This window comes from Phascolarctos cinereus, unplaced genomic scaffold (genome assembly GCF_003287225.1).
Source record: "Phascolarctos cinereus isolate Bilbo 61053 unplaced genomic scaffold, phaCin_HiC Scaffold_5;HRSCAF=322, whole genome shotgun sequence".
Classification (NCBI taxonomy): Eukaryota; Metazoa; Chordata; class Mammalia; order Diprotodontia; family Phascolarctidae; genus Phascolarctos; species Phascolarctos cinereus.
In genome coordinates, this window is record NW_027555958.1 from 248,402,420 (window position 1) to 248,415,737 (window position 13,318).

The window sequence follows — 13,318 nt, forward strand, 5'->3', positions numbered from 1 at the left end:
TTTGAGAAAAAAGATGGAAGAGGCCAACTCCACTTCATGTTGCTGAAGAAAAGACTCTGAGAACAGCTTGTTACTATAGAGATTGCAGGGAGTTTCTCATTGGATGAGATCTCTTGGTTGAACTGAACTATTTCTTTCTCCATGAGAGAGCTCCTTTACTCTGTATTGTCTGATATATATTCTCCTGTGTATACCTTCTTTGATTTCTGCTTTGCTATGGTTTGAATAAATGGGTTTCTTTGCCATTTGCTATGTGTATTCATTGTGGAACTGATATTAGGTGGGAAAGGGGTCAAGCCTTGGAAATAGAGTGTGGCTTCTCCCTTCCCCGCAAAATGACAGTGATCAGAAGTTAGCTTGAACCCAATCATATCCCTCAGACAAACAAATTTAAGGAAGCAGATATACTTCTAATTTGGTACCCACTCTCTCTGAGCAGAACAGAGTGGCCTCTGGCCCAACTTCTTGCTCCTTGGCAGAAATGAAAGTCTCCCTTGGAGGATGGAGGGGGGACGAGAGGCTAGAGATGTCTATTCTGCCTCTTTTTGAGCCACACAACCACAGGGCTCATCCTCTTTTTCTCTCTACAAAATTAGTGTGATCGCTCCAATTGATCAAATATTAATTACTTAATAGAATGGAGAAACTTTTCTCAGTAGTAGTTACTCTTGTAGCCTTTATAAATTCTAGGAGTCCTTATCTCTTTATTGTGATGCTCTAAATCGGGTGGAAGCTCCTTAGGGAGCTTGCAACCTAGTAGGGGTTAAGCAAAAGCTTTTATGGGAAAAGCTCAGGGCATGGTTTGCCAACTATGCTAATTCGGTGGCCCATGGGGGATGGGGGCAGGATGAAGGAGTGGTCAGTACTTAAAGGAACATGCAATTTTTGTCCTTTAGAGAGCAGGTGTTTTACATAGAGTTCAGTATGGGGGGGGGAGGAGGGAAAGGGGGAGTGGGGAAGGGGAAGAGGTAGGAGCCATGTGCCACTAAGGGGTGTGTTTTTAGGTCTGCAGTGTCATTAAGTCAACTGATGGTCATGGCCTTCCCGTTTGTTACCAGTCAATTTCCTATTTAGACAAGATAGATCGGGGAGTTGAAGTCTATAACTCGACCTCTGGAATGTATTTGGTAACTGTGGGAGTCAGTATGTGATAGTTCTGTTGGGACAAGATAGTTCTGTTTATACAAAGGAAGTTCTGCAGAGGTCAGCTTGTTCTTGTAACAGGGAGAGAGAGTTTGCCTCACTGGGATCCACTCATGGGCTACTGCCGGAGGTGTGGTCTTTGTGCTGGAGTCCAATCACCTCATCAGAAATACTGAATGGCTACAGACATTCCTGCAACGTCAGACTGGGGAACAATTCATCTGTTCTTGCTGCTTCTGTGGTCAGGGATATTGAGGCACTGCAAATAGTATCTGGTGGGCTGGGGAGTGGCAGCTGCTACTGGAACTGGATGCTATTAAAGGTACTTTAGATATTCCTAGACTGCGCATGAAGCTATTGGAAGTACTCGAGCTAAAGTTATTTCTCCAGTTGTTGTCCTCTATTCAGGGACTGGAGGGGGTGGTATGTGTGCTCTGGATGTGCCCTACCTAGGACTGTGGCTTGAAAGAGGGATGAGACCTCATAGTCAGGGTAAGGGGCTGAAGTCAGGCTCCTGGACTCATAGAAGTTTCCTTCAACAGGGCTCAGGCTATAGTTACATCCCTGGGAAGCCAACACTTTTCCCAAGGTTCACATTTGTCATCTTAGGTGAGGGAAAGCTGGATCTATGTGGCCAATGGGTATCTGAAGACTCTTCTGTAGACCTGGGCTGGGAGTTGGATTCTGATGATTTTTTGTGCCATGAACCAAAGCTCTGTTCTCCTTGGCCTTGGAGTTCCCCAGGGAAATTAAAATCTTCTTTTTCTTTCAGTTGTCTTGATTGTTTGGCTCTTTGGTTTTGAAACCAATTCTATAGTCTAGACTGAGGAATACTGAAGCAGTTAGCAAGTTCATTTCCAATGGAATATGGGTTCTTATGAAATTCACTAGGAAGAACATCCAGCTGAAATGTGTTAAATATAAATGCATTTTTTCTCTGTGCCACCTTTTTTTTTTTTAACTGCTCATGGGTGAGTCAGAGGTCAAAGCAGGTTCTAGCTTGGAAGGCTTCAGGGTGGCTGGCTACCAAGTCTGTCTTGGCTTGAAAGGAAGGAAGAGCCTGGGGGTATCTTTCTAATACTATTTGCTTGAGGTCTCATTCTGGCATGTTTTCTCCGGTATCAGTTACTAATGATTAGTGCCCTAGGATCAGTCAGTCTATAAACATTTAACTGTCTACTGTGTACTAGGCTCACTGTGCGAAGCTCTGGTTATAAAAAAAGAGGCAAAATTGACAGTCCCTGCTCTTAAGGAGCTCAAAATCTAGTGGGAGAGATAAGCTAATATATACAAACTAGCTATATTTGGGATAAATAGGAAATAATTAATGGGGGAAGGCACAAATTGAGAGAAGTTGGAGAAGTCTTCCTATAAAAGATGGGATTTTAGTAGTGACTTGAATGAAGCCAGTAGACAGAGATGAGGCAGGAGAGCATTTCAGGCATGGGAGACAATCAGAGAAAATATCCAGAGTGAGGAGACTCTTGTTTTGCAGAACAGCCAGAAGGACAGTGTCATTGGATGAAAGTGTGCTAGGTGAGGAGTAATGTGTGAGAAGACTGGAAAGGTAGGAGAGGGCTAGGTTATAAAGAGCTTTGAATGCCAGAGGATTTTTAAAATTTGATCTTACAGGTGATAAAGAGCCACTGGAGTATATAGAGTAGGGGGATGACATGGTCAACTGGTTAATGTCAACTAGCTTTTACAAAGATAGTTAATAGGAAAATATACATTCTCTTATAAGAAATGTAAACATTTCTTCCTGATAGTCAGGGCACCCTATACCACTTTGGTGCCTGGGGAGAAAATGATCAAAACTAAAGCAGTTGCTATAAAGTATTTGCCCTGACCAAATTCACTTCCAAATTCAGCATATCCCAAGGATGAATTACTTCTTCTTGGCTGCTTTCAATCCAATACTGTGTTGGGTCAAGTAGGTAGCTGAGGACTTCACTCCTTACCAGGATAGGCTGCCTGCAAACTCTGGCATAGATTCCTGATATTGGAACTCAGGCAGCTTGTTTTTCTGACCTTTCAAAGCTCACAAGATCCTGGTCTAGTACAATCCATCTCCAATACTTCTTCATCTAAGGCAGGAAAGAATATGCACAACAGGGACCAGCTGCAGATGTCAGAGGTGATTCCCATGGTAACCAGGAATTTGAGCCATGGAAACCTCAGAGCCTGAATGGTAGGCAGGGTAGTGTGCATGGAAGCCTTGAGAAGCCAGGGTGCTTTACAGCTGAGCCTGATCAGGGCTTTGGACTTGGAACTGGGATTTTGTTCTAAGGGAACTGAGTTAAAGTGTGAACTTAATCCCTTTCCTCTCCCCAGGGACTGAGGTGTAAGGGGGGGAGGAGGATTATGCCTCACTTGTATTGGGGGAGTTTTATAATTATGCCTTTTGAAATAAATATTCCAGTGTTATGCATATGCAACTAATAGGAATCCTTTTGGCTAGTCCCCTGTTAAATTAGCCCAGAATTTAAAATTTCCCATCCATGGCAAATCAGCCTGGGTACATTTTGAATATCATCCATATCCTCACTCCAGAATCACTCCAGAAAGGCATAAGCATTGTCTTTTTGAGCACTTTTTAAGAGTTGTTTCTGGTAGATTGCTGGTTATGGTTCTTTTTAAAGTAACCTATTGTTTTACTCCATTTATTAAGCACCTACTATGTGTTAGGCACTGTGCTAAGCTCTGGGAACAAAAAAAATCAAAAACTAGTTCCTGCTCTCAAGGAACTCATGGTCTAATGGGAAGACAACATATAACAATTATTTACAAACAAGATATAGACAGGATAAATTGGACATAATCTTAGAGGGAAGGTGCTGGCATTAAATCGGAACTTGTTCAGTCCTTTTAGTCATGTCCAACTCTTCATGACCCCATTTGGGGTTTACTTGGCAAAGATACCAGAGTGGTTTCCCATTTCCTTCTCCAGCTCATTTTACAAATGAGGAAACTGAGGCAAACAGGGTTCAGTGACATTTCCAGGGTCACATAGTTAGTAAGTGTCTGAGGCTGTATATGAATTTGGGAAGATGGGTCTTCCTGACTCCACCACCTAACCACCCCAAATGGGAAGTACCAGGGGCCAAAGAACGATAATCTTAGAAAACACAAGCTGAGAAAAATCAAATACCCTGAGAACGTCCACTCCCTTTGAAATATACCATGCTGTAGCTTGAAAGAATAGCCTTTAGGTCAAGAATTCTTAATCTGTGGTACACAAACTTAAAAAAAAATTTATACTTATTTCAAAAGAATTTATTTTCTCTGTAATCTTGTACATTTTGTTTTGTGCATTTAAAAAACATTCTGAGACTCAGACTACTAAAGGGGTCCATCACACAAAAAGGTTAAGAGCTGTTGTCTTAGGGGGAACCTGCCGATTTTGAGGCTGGCCAAGTCTGCTTGCCACAGTAACGCTAGAAGGGCTTTAAACCATCAATTCTGAGCCAGAGAACTCAGAATTGACTCCAGAGCTCCCCCTGCTGGTTAGATATGAATGGTAAAACAAAACTGTATAATTTATCCACCTTGAGAATGTTTTCCAAAGCTGTTTTTTGTAGTTGCCTCGTTTCTCCTCATGACAGAGAAATCTTATATTTGCTGACTGAGGTTATTTTCCATAATTAAACTTCTCTAAGGCACAATGGTTATTAATCAATAAAGAAACATTTATTAAGCATCTACTGTGTGTCAAGCACTGTGCTATGTACTGGGGAATTAAAAAAAAAAAAGCAAAAGACAGTCCCCACCTCAAGGAGCTTATTTACAGTCTAATGGGGGAGAAAACAAATATATACAAAGCAAACTGTATAGAGGGTAGTTAGGAAATGATTAATAGAAAGAAAGCACTGGAAGTAAGAGGGGTTGGGGAAAGGTGGAATTTGAGTTGGAATTTAAAGAAAGCCAAGAAAGTCAGAAGTCCAAATGGAGGAGGGAGAGCATTCCAGGCCTGTGGAGCAGCCAGAGAAAATAATGCTCAGAGAGGAGAGATGGAGTGTCAGGTTTGTGGAATAGCCAGGAAGCCAGTGTCACTGGATTGAAGGGTGCTTGTGGGAAGGAAGCATGTAAGAAGACTGGAAAGATAGGAGAGTGTTAGGTTATGAAGGGCTTTGAATGCCAAACAGAGTAATTTGTATTTGTTCGTGGAGGCAATAGGAAGCCACTGGAGTTTATTGAGTCCCTCCTCATGAATGAGCCTGTGCTTTAGGAAAGTCACTTTAATATCTGAATGGAAGATGGATGGGTTGGAGCAGGGAGAGACCTGAGGCAGGCAGACCCATGAGCAGACTATTGCCATCATTCAGGCATGAGCTGATGAGGGCCTATACTAGAGTGGTAGCAGTGCCAGAGGAGAGAAGGGAGGGTATATTTGGTATACTTGTTGACCTTTGCTCTAACTAGTCAATGACTTGACTACATAGGGGGAGCTAGTTTTTGAAATTATTCCCATGTTGGTAATAAATAAATTTCTATTCATTAAGGTAAGTTGACTAACTTAAATTTGTGTGTTTGATGATGTTCAGTGCTCACCACATCCAACTCTCTCTCTCAAAGAAGCAGGTATGAGGTTTTTGAGCAATCTATAAGGCTATATGGCTGCTTTCATTTCTTAATCCTGAACTATATTTTCTAAATTTTTTTTTCACCATCTTCTTATGCCCACCTTTGCATCACAGTCACTGAGTATTAAAGTATATGCTGATTTGGTTTGAAAGATAGATTCTACTTCTTAATACTCTATGGCAGATTGATGCATAATATATAAGCTTCTGTTATTCAATAGGTGGCTCTCTATTACTTCTAGGGTGGAATATTATGAGGTAGCTAGGTGGCATAGTGGATAGAACACTGGATCTGGAGTCAAGAAAACCTGAGTTCAAGTCCAGCCTTATACCCTTACTAGCTATGTGACCCTGGATAAATTGCTTAGCCTCTTTATGTCTCAGTTTTTCTGTAAAATGAGGATAATAATAGCACCTACCTCCCAGGATTTTTGTTTTACCCCATTTTCAAACTTCTTCAAGTCAAGTCAATTAGCATTTATTAAACACTTACTTTGTGTCAGGCACTGTGTTACGCTTCGGGGACAAAGAAAGGCAAAAACTAGTCCCTGCTCTCAAGGAGTCTAATGGGAAACCTACATATAACAACTATTTATGAACGAGATATAGACAGAATAAATTGGAGACAATCTTACATGGAAAGCACTAATATTAAATGGGAAGTCGTTATTTGTTTGTTTCAGTCGTGTCCCACTCTCCATGACTATAGTGAGGATAAATTGAGATAACATTTGTAAAGTGCCTTGCAAACCGTAAAGTACCATGTAAATGTTAGTTACCATTATATAAACTCATCTGCTTGCTTTTTAAAGATTTCACAACCTGGTCCCTTTCTGCTCCTCCAGTCTCCTTATATCCTTCATTTAACATAATCTCTGGCCAAGTCACATCGGTCTACTTGCTCTTTCTTACACATGAAACTTTTATCTCCCATCTCCATGCCTTTCCATTGGCTGTCGCTCATGCCTAGAATGCTGTCTTTCCTCCTCTTAGAATTCCTGGCTTTCTTCAAGACCAAATTAAAATTAAATTCACAAAAAGGGCAGGCAAGCCAGCCTAGCTGAAGTAATGACACAGAGAGACAGACAGACAGACAGACAGACAGAGAGAGACAGAGAGAGGAGGCATGATGTGCCAGGCAAGTCAAACCACCACCATTTTAATCACTATCACCCATCAGACCCTGATGGGAACAGCCCAGGATCTCAAACGAACCTAAGAGCCTTGGGAATATCACTATTTCCAGCCCAGTGTCCTCAGCAACCCCCATGGAGATAGATGTAGTCGCACAACTGTTCCTGTTTGGACTTGGTGTGGGTGCAATAGCCACAGTTACTGAAGACCCAGAAAGAAAGTTCATGGCACCACAGTCCTTGGCACCATTAAATAGTTCAACACCAGCAACTGATACTCTTTTATCTTTGGAAATGACATAGAAGAGACATTAGCGTCTTTTTTGCCACTATATTCTGAGGACCATGGGGTCTTTCTAGCAGATTTACAATTGAAACCTTCCGTAAATGTCTCTCCTTCATCAGAATGTGAACCTCTTGAGAGCAAAGACTATCTTACTCTTCTTTTTATATTCCCAGCACTTAAGCATAGTGCTTTGTGTATAGTAAGCATTTAATAAATGTTTTATTCATTCCTTCAAATGCCACCTTCTATAGGAGGCCTTTCCTGGTCCTCTTGGCAGGTAGAGCTTTCTCCTCAGAGATTAACTTTGACTTACTCTGTATGTATCTTGCATGTACCTGGTTGTGTATATATATTTTCTCCTCTACTAGAATATAAGCTCCTTGAGGGCAGGAGTTATTTTTGGTTTTCTTTGTATCTCCAGCTCTTTTTTTAAAAAAAAAATAGTATTTTTCCCTCTAATTACATCTAAGGACAATTTCCAGCATTAATTTTATAAGATTTTGAGTTCCAAATTTTTCTCCCTCCCTCCCTCTCTCCCTCCCTCCCCCTCCCCCCTCTTCTGAAAATGGTAGGCAGTTTGATATAGTTATACATGTACTATCATGTAAAACATATTTCCATATTAGTCACAGTTGTAAAAGAAGAAACAGATAAAAAAAAAACATGAAAAAGAATAAAGTAAGTGAAAAAAATGCTTTGATATGCGTTCAGAGTCCCTCAGTTCTTTATCTGAATGTGGACAGCATTTTCCTTTGTGAGTCCTTTGTGCTTGTCTTGGATTGCTATGTTGCTGAGAAGAGCTGAGTCATCTGTAACTGATCATCACACAACGTTGCTGATACTGTGTACAGTGTTTTCCTGGTTGTGCTTATTTCACTTTGCATCAGTTTGTGCAAGTCTTTCCAAGTTTTTTTTTCTGAAATCTGCCTGTTCATCATTTCTTATAGCACAACAGTATTCCATTACATTCATACGCCACAGCTTGTTCAGCCATTCCCCAACTGATGGGTATCCCCTCAACTTCCAATATTTTGCTACCATGAAAAGGCCTGCTGTAAACATTTTTTGCATGTAGGTTCTTTTCCCTTTTTTATGATCTATTTGGGATACAGACCTAGTACTGGTATTGCGGGATCATAGGGTGTGCACAGTTTGGTTGCCCTTTGGGTATAGTTCCAAATTATTCTCCAGAATGGTTAGATCAGTTCACAACTCCAACAATGCATTAATGTCCCAATTTTCTCATACCCTCTCCAACATTCATCATTTTCCTTTTTTGTCATATTAGCCAATCTGATAGGTGTGAGCTGGTATTTCAGAGTTGTTTCAATTTGCGTTTCTCTAATCAAAAGTGATTTAAAGCACTTCTTCATATGCTGATAGATGGCTTTGATTTCTTTGTCTGAAAACTGCCTGTTCATATCCTTTCACCATTTATCAATTGGGAAATGGCTTGTATTCTTATGAATTTAACTCAGTTCTCTATATATTTAAGAAATAAGGCCTTTATCAGAGACACTTACTGTAATGATTGTTTCCCAGTTTTCTGCCTTCCTCCTAATCTTGGTTGCATTGGTTTTGTTTGTACAAAAGGTTTTTATTTCCATATAATCAAAATTATCTATTTTACATCATATAATGCTCTCTATCTCTTGTTTGGTCATTAATTCTTCCCTTCCCCAAAGATCTGGTAGACTATTTCTTGATCTCCTAATTTGCTCATGGTGTCATCCTTTATGTCTAAATCAGGTGCCCATTTTGACCTTATCTTGGTATATGGTGTGAGACAGTGGTCTATAACTAGTTTGTGTCCCATTGTTTTCTAATTTTCCCAGCAGTTTTTGTCAAATAGTGAGTTCTTATCCCAAAGGCTGGGGATTTGGGTTTATCAAACACTAGTTACTATGGTCATTGATTACTGTGTCTTGGATACCTAATCTGTTCCACTGATCCACCACTTTATTTCTTAATCAGTACCAAATAGTTTTGATGATTACTGCTTTATAATATAGTTTGAGATCTGATATTGCAAGGCCACCTTTCTCTGTATTTTTTTCATTAATTTCCTTGATATTCTCGACATTTTGTTCTTCCAGATGAATTTTGTTGCAATCTTTCTATCTCTATCAAATAATTTTCTTTAGTAGTTTAATTGGTATGGCACTGAATAAGTAAATTAATTTGGGCAGAATGTAATTTTTTATTATATTGACTCATGAGCCTACCCATGAGCAGTTGATGTTTTTCCAGTTGTTTAGATCTGACTTTATTTGTGTGAAAAATGTTTTGTAATTGTGTTCATATAGTTCCTGGGTTTGTCTCAACAGGTAGACTCTCAAGTATTTTATATTATTTACAGTTATTTTGAATGGAATTTTTCTTTCTATTTCTTGATGCTGGGCTTTATTGGTCATATAGAGAAATGCTGATGATTTATGTGGGTTTATCTTATATACTGCAACTTTGCTACAGTTGTTTATTTCAAGTAGTTTTTTAGTTGATCCTCTAGGATTCTCTAAGTATACTATCATATCATCTGCAGAGTAATAGTTTTGTTTCCTTATTGCCTATTCTAATTCCTTTGATTTCTTTTTCTTCTCTTATTGCTATAGTTAACATTTCTAGTACTATACTGAATAATAGTCATGATAATGGGCATTCTTGCTCCACCCCTGATCTCATTGGGAAGGTTTCTAGCTTATCCCCATTACAGATAATGTTTGCTGGTGGTTTTAGATAGATTTTGCTTATCATTTTAAGGAACACTCCCTTTATTACTATGCTCTCTTGTGTTTTTTAATAGGAATGGGTGCTGTATTTTGTCAAAAGCTTTTTCAGCATCTATTGAAATAATCATATGCTTTCTGTTGGTTTTGTTATTGATAGGGTCAATTATGTTTGTAGTTTTCCTAGTATTAAATGAACCCTGCATTCCTGGTATAAATCCCACCTGGGCATAGTGTATAATTCTTGTGATATGTTGCTGTAATCACCTAGCTAGTATACTGTTCAAAATTTTTGCATCAATATCCTTTAGGGAAATTTATCTGTAATTTTCTTTCTCTGTTTTAGTTCTTCCTGGTTTAGGTATCAGCACCATATTTGTGTCATAAAAGGAGGTTGGCAGGACTCCTTCACCTATTTTTTCTAAATAGTTTATGTAGTATTGAAATTAATTGCTCTTTAAATGTTTGGTAGAATTCACTTGTGAACTCATCTGGCCCTAGGGATTTTTTCTTGGGGAGTTCATTGATGGCTTGTTCAATTTTTTCCTCCTAAGACGCAATTATTTAGGCATTCTATTTCCTGATCTGTTAATCGGGATAATTTACATTTTTATAAATATTCATCTATTTCACTCAGATTGTCAGATTTATTGGCATATAATTAGGCAAAAATATTTCCTAATAATTGTTTTAATTTCTTAATTGGTGGTGATTTTACCCTTTCCATGTTTGATAATGAATATTTGGTTCTCTTCTTTCTTATTTTTAAATCAAATAAACCAATGTCTTATCTATTGTTTTTATAAAACCAGCCCTTAGATTTGTTTATTAGCTCAATAGTTTTTTTTTTACTTTCAATTTTTTTAATCTTACCTTTGATTTTCAGGATTTGCAATTAGGTGCTCAGTTGGGGATTTTTAATTTGTTCTTTTTCTATTTTGTTGATATAAGAATTTAGAAGAATAAACTTTCCCCTAAGTACTGCTTTCGCTGCATCCCATAAATTTTGGGATGTTGTCTCAATGTTGTGATTCTCTTTAATGAAATTATTGATTGTTTCTATGATTTGTTTTTTGGCCTACTTATTCTTTAGAATTAGATTATTTATTTTCCAATTAATTTTTAATCTATTCTTCTACTACTCTTTGTTGAATGTAATTTTTATTGCATTATGATCTGAAAAGAATACATTTAATATTTCTGCCTTTCTACATTTGATTTTGAGGTTTTTATGCCCTAATACATGGTCAGTTTTTGTGTAGGTGCCATGTGCTACTGAGAAAAAGGTATATTCCCTTCTGTTCCTATTCAGTTTTGTCTAAACATCTGTCATATCTAACTTTTCTAATAGTCTATTTTTCTCCTTAGTTTCTTTCTTGTTTATTTTTTTGGTTGGATTTATCAAGTTCTAAGAGGGGACAGTTGAGGTCCCCCACTAGTATAGTTTTGTTGTCTATTTCTGTAACTCACTTAACCTCTAAGAATTTGGATGCTATATCACTTGGTGCACATATGTTTAGTATTGATAATACTTCATTGTCTATGGTACCTTTTAGCAAGATGTAGTTTCTTTCCTTATCTCTTTTAATTAGGTATATTTTTGCTTTTACTTTGTCTGAAATCAGGATTGTTACCCCTGCTTTTTTTTTTTTACTTCATCTGAAGCATAATAGATTCTGCTACAGCCCTTTACCTTTACAGTGTGTGTGTCTCTCTGCTTCAAGTGTGTTTTTTGTAAAAAATATATTGTAGGATTGTGGTTTTTGATCCACTCTGCTATCTGTTTCTATTTTATAGAAGCGTTCATCCCATTCATATTCACAGTTATGATTACAGTTATGTTTTTCCCTCCATTCTATTTTCCTTCTGTTTATCCTCTCTCCTTTCACCCTTTCTCTCCTCACCAGTGTTTTGCTTCTGTCTGCCACCTCCCCTGATCTGCCCTTTCCCTAGCTCTTAAAATCAATGTTTGTTTTTTTTTTTTTGGCAGACTGAATGATGGCTTTTTTACTTATGTTCATTGTGAGCACTGAAAGTTAAGATGATCAGGTATCCTGTAAAAATAATGTATTTTGTTGTCTTCAGGCACACAACAAAACAAACTGCACCAATTACTTTATTTGCCTGAGGAAGAAGAACCTGTATACTATTACTTATCCATATAAGTGTAACTTATTTTTTACCTTCTGTTTTTTCATATCAGGAATATTCAGTCCCTTTCATAATGTATCAACTTAATAGTTTTTGAAGAAGGATCTTACAGTAGCAATAGGAAAATTAAGGTTTGTAAATGATGTAAAAGTTGTTGAATTACTGAAGTAGTAAAATGGTTTAAAATAATTCCTTTGGTGAACCAATTCAGTTTGACACTATCTTCTCTCCAGTCCTTTGCTCCCTTGTCAGATGACTGATCTTGCCCTGCTCAGACCTAGCCTTGGATTTTCCTCATCATCTGCTGTGTTCTCTCTTGTTTTTGTGGTGTTGAATGAAGCTGGAGAAAATACTGAAACTGTGCTGACTGGCTCTACTACAAATTAATGTTATGTAATCTCAACAGAATCCTCACTCTTGCAAGGAAATTTTTTTTTACACCCCAAACTTCCCCCCAAATAGATTCACAATTCCACTAACCATTGGCGATTTATTTTAGGGGAGAACACTCCAGAATGGAACCTCTAGCTGATGGCATTAAAGAACCCGACTTTCCCTCAGGGGTATTCTAGGACCTTGAGAGAGATAGGTAGGTTAGTCTTGTCCTGGGAGCCATGACTTGTCAGTACAAGCATAAAGGTTCCCAGTGATTATAAAGGCTATGTATATTATCTCATTTGATCTATATTTCCAGTTCAGAGCTGTGGAGCTATATCTATAACTGCCTTGCTACATATTTCTTAAATTAAATTTTATTTGATATTCAAGTGAAGATTTCTTTTTTTTCTTCTCTCCCACCTCCTCTCCCCAGTCTCCATTAAGAAAGCAAGAAAATAACCCTTTGCAAATGTATAGTCAAGCAAAACAAATTTCCATACTACGTTTAAAAAAATTATTTCTCAATCAGCATCCTAAGTCTGTCAGCTTCCTATCATGAGGTGGGCAGTATGTTTCATCATGAAGCCTTTGGAATTATGGCCAATCATTGTGTTGATCAGAATTCTTAAGTCTTTCCAAATTGTTTGCCTTTACATTATTGTTGTTACTGTACAAATTTTTCTGGTTCTACTCACTTCACTTTGCATCAGTTCATATAAGTCTTACCAGGTTTTTCTGAAACCATCAAGATGACATTTGTTTCATAGAAGGACTTTGGTTAGGATCTCTTCTTTTCCTATTTTTTCAAATGATTTCTGTAACATTGGAATAAATAGTTCTTTACATGTTTGATAAAAGTTGATTGTAAATCCATTTAGTATTGGGTTTTTTTCTTTGGGAATTCATTCATGGCTTATT

General features: G+C 38.0%; 1 pseudogene; it reads right to left on the reverse strand.

Annotated features, from left to right (window-relative positions):
- Positions 1-1,323: 1,323 nt before the first annotated feature.
- On the reverse strand, positions 1,324-2,818 carry LOC144457674 (uncharacterized; annotated as a pseudogene).
- Between the last annotated feature and the right edge of the window lie 10,500 nt (positions 2,819-13,318).